The 4,859-nt window shown below is 42.6% G+C and overlaps 1 long non-coding RNA gene across 1 annotated transcript; it reads right to left on the bottom strand.

Annotated features, from left to right (window-relative positions):
• Window positions 1–2,351: 2,351 nt before the first annotated feature.
• Window positions 2,352–4,689, bottom strand: LOC113472445. The gene is made up of 2 exons (XR_003394743.1): window positions 4,418–4,689; window positions 2,352–2,509 (listed from the first exon to the last, which is right to left on the bottom strand). It is a non-coding gene; the product is annotated as an uncharacterized LOC113472445 (long non-coding RNA).
• Between the last annotated feature and the right edge of the window lie 170 nt (window positions 4,690–4,859).

Here is a 4,859-nt window from a genome sequence, read left to right as displayed (position 1 = left end):
GCCGTCCCTCTTGAAATTACCCAACCTTTGACTCGTTTTAGAAGGACTAAGCACACACGATGTTCTAACCTTCATGCAGAGCAACAAAATGACTGGACGCTGCTAATAACCCCACACACACTACCCACTACAACTATTAAAGTCCTCAAACAAGGACAGATTACAAAGTGACTCTCACCCACCCAGAAAGTAACGAGTCGCGTTAATCTACTAGCTGCGATTCTAACTCTACCTAACATCACTGACAGAGCTCCTAGACTCGCATATATCGTTACTACATACTGTGTTCAAACGAGGACTACATCACTCACAATTCATCGTCAACTGAGAACATAACTGTCAAGAAGCGCTGAGAGAGCGTTAAACCTTATAGGCTCGATTCTCATTAAGTCGTTCAGTCTCATTCACTACTCATTTAGTCGACAATCGATTAGTAGGTAAGTCTCTTCTTTTCTCACCTATCAGATGAGGGACATACTAATGCTACAACACAGGCATCAGCAAGTCTATTTGGGACGGCTGTTTCAATGCTATGAAACACTGAATTTTCATGAAGGTTGCAGTAGCTTCACCCTGTAGTTAAAGTGACAGAAGGCGTCCAGTTATCTCTATTACCTCCACTAAGTTCTAGTTCAAAATAGACACATTAACTTCAACTAATGGCTTGTCCTAATCTAATATGAACGAGTATTACGAGTATGCAGATGGAAATCCAGTGGAAATTATTTGGGAAGCGTGCCAACCTGTTCCATATGCAACGCCATAACGAGGTCCCTTTCAAATACTCTGAATTCGATAGAGGGAACGTCCTGGATTTCTCTTGGATTTCGGGACGCTAAGAGAAGGAGGACGGGATAGTTTATTTCAACGGGTTACTTTCTGGTGTTCTCGTGTTGAGCCAGCACCTAAATGGGAAGTATTGTGTCTCTTCTCGCCCATCTGATGAGAGGCATACTACGGGATGGGCATGCTACGACACAGGCCACAAGCGTCTAATGTAGCAGTTGTTCCATTGCTACGAAATAAAAACGGCGGTGGAACTCTTTTTTTTATTTAAGGAGTAATTGAATCAATCGAAAAAAGGGAAATAAAGCTGATAGGACACCTCATGAGACATAATGACTTCATGAAAAACATTTTTGAAGAAGAACAGAACGGAGGCGTACACGAGGAAGACCGAGAACATCTTACTTCAAGAACATCATTTCCATCATGAATGCAACATCCTATTCCACAATGAAGCCCATGGCAATGGACAGAACATTGTGGCTATCACGACACGAAGCCTTTAGATGATGATGATTATGATTAATGAAAGTATTGCAGTCGGTCCAAATTTTTCGTTTTCTTCTTCTGGTATATTCTATTCTATTCTATTTTCCCCATAAGGTCCGCCAATCACGCCGACTGAAACCGTACATTGTCTCAACAACATTTACGTAGATTCAAATCGTCCATCGACGAGGTTGACTATGTGTGGACACAGCTTGATAGAGCTGGATCTCAAGCTTTTTCCACCACACACGTCAAGATCGGGTTAATGTTAGGAAGCGGGTAGCTTCACATTGAATGGGCCTTATGCCGTCCACTCACGCTGACACCTAGGCCTGTGAGATCTAGGTCAGGTCAGACGATCTTAACGTGTGTGGTGGAAAAAGCTTGAGATCCAGCTCTATCAAGCTGTGTCCACACTTAGTCGACCTCGTCGATCGACGGGGTGAAGAGGTGAATCTATGTTGTCGAGGCAGTGTACGATTTCAGTTGGCGCGGCGGTCGATCGAGAAGGCCGACTATGTGTGGAGTGTGGACACAGCTTGATAGAGCTGGATCTCAAGCTTTTTCCACCACACACGTCAAGATCTGACCGACCTAGATCTCACAGGCCTAGGTGTCAGCGTGAGTGGACGGCATAAGGCCCATTCAATGTGAAGCTACCCGCTTCCTAACATTAACCACACCCAAGTCACCCAGCTTGAATGGGACCGGAAAAAAACAGCAGCTCGCGTTCCGAGAACGAACCTAGGGTCAGGCACTCACGCTCAGACCATCTGCCAGCTACGTAATAGGTACCTACTTTAATACAGACCTATGTATGGGCATTTATCCTGATGGGATAATGTTCGTTCTCGGAACGGCTGGCTTTCACCTATCTTGTCTGCCTTCTCTCTTCGATTCGACCTAGATCTCACAGGCCTAGGTGTCAGCGTGAGTGGACGGCATAAGGCCCATTCAATGTGAAGCTACCCGCTTCCTAACATTAACGTGATTGGGGGACCTTATAGGGAAAATAGTGCCATTATTAGGCCAAATAAATGACAATTGGAAAAAATTGAAATACTTACGAGGTTGCAGTGGACAGAATCAGAGCGTGGGGCAAGACAAGGTTAGAGCTTTTGGCGCTCTCGAACCATTCTCTAAACAAATCAAATGGGCTGTCCGGTGGGTTGTCGATTTTGGACAGATCTGACGGCTCCAGAGCATTGGAGTTTCCGTTATAACCATTGGACATCTACGGATATATATATAAAAACAATCAATAACATTAAAAAGGCGTACCTCGGGGAACCATCTTTTCGCCTATTGATGCTTTTCGGAAAGAGGAACTTTTTTCGATAACTTTAAAAAAGGCGTACCTCAAGTAACCATCTTTTCACCTATGCCTTTCGTAATTCGAATAGAAGAACTTTCATTTTATTTTAGATAATGATTTATTATCATTATTATTATTCTAGGAAAGGAAATTATTGATCTGAGGAAAAGTAGGTAGGTATTCAACACTCTTTTTTATTATTATTATTATTTTTTTTAAGAGGTTTGACAGAGGGAATTGTAACTTTAACTGTACTTTTTTAAGCGAATGCAAATATCAAGTTTTTTTTTAAAGAGGTTTGACAGAGGGAACTGTGACTGCTAGAGAAATCGAAGAGAGAAGGAAGACAGGATAGGAGAAAGCCAGCCGTTCCGAGAACGAACATTATCCCATCAGGATAAAAAAAAAAAACACATGTATTTTTTTGTTAAGAGGTTTGACAGAGGGAACTGTAACTGCTATGGTCTTATCGTCCCAAAATCAAGAGAGAAGGAATTTTTTTAAAGAGGTTTAACAGAGGGAACTGTAACTGCTATGGTCTTATCGTCCCGAAATCGAAGAGAGAAGGAAGAGAGGGATAGGAGAAAGCCAGCCGTTCCGAGAACGAACATTATCCCATCAGGATAAAATCCGCCCCGGGCGGGAATCGAACCATTTTAAAGAGGTTTGACAGAGGGAACTGTAACTGCTATGGTCTTATCGTCCCGAAATCGAAGAGAGAAGGAAGCCAGGTGGAAGAAAGTTGACAGAGGGAACTGTAACTGCTATGGTCTTATCGTCCCGAAATCGAAGAGAGAAGGAAGACAGGATAGGAGAAAGCGATTATCGTCCCGAAATCGAAGAGAGAAGGAAGACAGGATAGGAGAAAGCCTGCCGACAGAGGGAACTGTAACTGCTATGGTCTTATCGTCCCGAAATCGAAGAGAGAAGGAAGACAGGATAGGAACACAGAGGGAACTGTAACTGCTATGGTCTTATCGTCCCGAAATCGAAGAGAGAAGGAAGACAGGATAGGAGAAAGCCAGGGGGAACTGTAACTGCTATGGTCTTATCGTCCCGAAATCGAAGAGAGAAGGAAGACAGGATAGGAGAAAGCCAGCCGTTCCGTAACTGTACTTTTTTAAGCGAATGCAAATATCAAGTTTTTTTTTAAAGAGGTTTGACAGAGGGAACTGTGACTGCTAGAGAAATCGAAGAGAGAAGGAAGACAGGATAGGAGAAAGCCAGCCGTTCCGAGAACGAACATTATCCCATCAGGATAAAACCCGCCCCGGGCGGGAATCGAACCCGCGGCCTAGCGCTTACAAGGCAGACGCACTACCAACTAAGCTAACTAGGCTGGCGGTTCAACACTCTTGTGGCACCAAATCGGTGTTTCCGTTGTACCTAAATGTTAGCAATATTCTTCTCTTAAGTCTGCTACACACGGTACGATTTTTCCTTTCGATCTGAATAATCGTAGCATGTGTTCGCAATTCGCGGTGTTCGTGTAACAGGTCTACCAAGTCCCATCACAGTACATGCCATTAATATTTATCGGCATTAGATTTTTGAGTTGTATGGCCGCCATACACGCCATCCATACACGCTACGCCACTGGGTACCTGCCTCCCCTTGATTTTTTTTCGTTAGGGAAAAAATTGATAAACTTTTCTAGTAAAATGAGATGTTCGTGTACCAGGCTTGAAAATTTTCTTTATAGGTACCCGCCTCCCCTTGATTTTTTTTCGTTAGGGAAAAAATTGATAAACTTTTTCAGTAAAATGAGAAAAAATTAAAAATCGTTATTTCATTAAAAAAAAAGAAAATTTTGAAAGCTTTGCTTACCTTTTCCAATTTTCACTCACAACTTCGAAAAAAAACGAACAGGTTACGTCAAAATAACGGCAGAAAAAAGGGCGAAAAAATTCGACGTATAACCAAATTGTAACTAAACACTCAAGTTTGATGTAGATTGTAGCTAAGCCGAGGTATGGTTCAAGAAGAGAAGAATCCTGCTAACATTATTTATGACAGTCGAGATTTCCGAAGATGAGGTAAATATAGGGAAAAAAAAACGTTTATTTTGCCCGAACAGAAGTTGCCTACGTGAGAACCGGGAGCTCAAGAAATGGCCAACTACTCTGTAACAGTGCGATGGTGATTAGTCCGTCCTTCCTTTATTATTACAATACATAGTAATAAAAAGGTATAAGGGACGGACTATTGTATTCGCTTCGGTGTCGTCTGTCTGTCTGTCTGTCTGTGCCCATAGAAGGACTTATCCAAA

Source organism: Diaphorina citri, unplaced genomic scaffold (assembly GCF_000475195.1).
Source record: "Diaphorina citri unplaced genomic scaffold, Diaci psyllid genome assembly version 1.1 scaffold5503, whole genome shotgun sequence".
NCBI lineage: Eukaryota > Metazoa > Arthropoda > Insecta > Hemiptera > Psyllidae > Diaphorina > Diaphorina citri.
This window is presented reverse-complemented; position numbering and strand designations above follow the sequence as displayed.